The sequence below is a fragment of the Austrofundulus limnaeus genome, unplaced genomic scaffold (genome assembly GCF_001266775.1).
Source record: "Austrofundulus limnaeus strain Quisiro unplaced genomic scaffold, Austrofundulus_limnaeus-1.0 Scaffold2869, whole genome shotgun sequence".
NCBI classification, from domain to species: Eukaryota; Metazoa; Chordata; class Actinopteri; order Cyprinodontiformes; family Rivulidae; genus Austrofundulus; species Austrofundulus limnaeus.
In genome coordinates, this window is record NW_013955271.1 from 15,324 (window position 1) to 16,582 (window position 1,259).

Here is a 1,259-nt window from a genome sequence, read left to right on the forward strand (position 1 = left end):
GACGTGCAGAGTGAACTGAGCTAAAGGCACATGTGTTCAGTCCAATTCCCTCCGTCGTGACGTCAGAGCATACCAGTCTGAACCAACGAGGGAGGCCGATTTAAGTCTACTTGAAGTCCATTGGCTCCCTCGTTCAGTAGTCCTGCCCTCCTAACGTTAAGTTTTTTAATCAATACATCGTTTAGGCGGGACTGTAATTGTAGACATATTAACCATTGTACACTTAGCTTATATTTGGCTAACCAGTGCCGGAAGTAAACAAATGAAACAGGAAGTTCCTTCAAAATAAGATACAAAATAAAAGCATCTTCCTCAAAGATCATGCAAACAATGTTAACTGAGGTTTCTCATTCAAATTGAATTACAAGACAAAAAAATAAAATACAGGAGATTATATAAAGTTAATATAAAGTAAAACCGTCTCCATTTTACTCAAGTGGATACAGAGTTTTGAAGTAAATAGAAATAAAAGACAGGAGATCCTCCCAAAAGGATAAAAAATAAAAACATCCATTTTATAACACTCAGTATTTGTCAGTTCTTTATCTGAAAATAAAAAAATGTATTTAAACATCTTACAGCGAACTCTTTTTGTTAAAAACCATCAGATGATGAAACTTAATCCAAGGGGGTGCACAGTTCTTTGGTGTTTTAGAAGTAAATTATTTTGTTTAGCAGCAGTACCATCTTATTCTAATTTTGGTCTTTAAAAGGGAAAGAAAAAACACTTTAGTTGATAAATTATTTCATTTTTAGGAAATTACTTCATGTTAATTTTGTAGTAAGCCCCTTTGTAAAAAAACACTATGAATGAGTTTTATTTACCACATATAGAAATAAACAAGTTGATATTTTACCAGGTAAGTATTCCTTCAGTTAAATCCCCTTTTGGGTCCTCTCCTGCAGGTAAGTACCAGTGTGTCCAGGTACAGGTGTGTGGAGCAGCAGGGGGATCAGTCCAGGAGGCACTGGCAGGTTAGGACAAAGAAAATTGAAAGATCTGGCGCCGAAGGCGCCAGATCTTAAATGCACGCTCCATCGCTGCGTCGGTCCCAGAGCCAGTCCACACCCAGTCCCGTCAAGCACCGAGCACAAGTCCCTGCGATAAGAAGAGAAGTGGGGGGGTGGGGGTGGGGGGGGTTTGTTTGTTTGTTTGTGTCCAGGTCAGATAGTGGTTAGTCTCAGGCATTATGTCACTGTGGTTAACCTTAGTGCAGAGTCTCTGGGGGAGGTTAGAAGGGGGGTTGGTTAACCTTAGG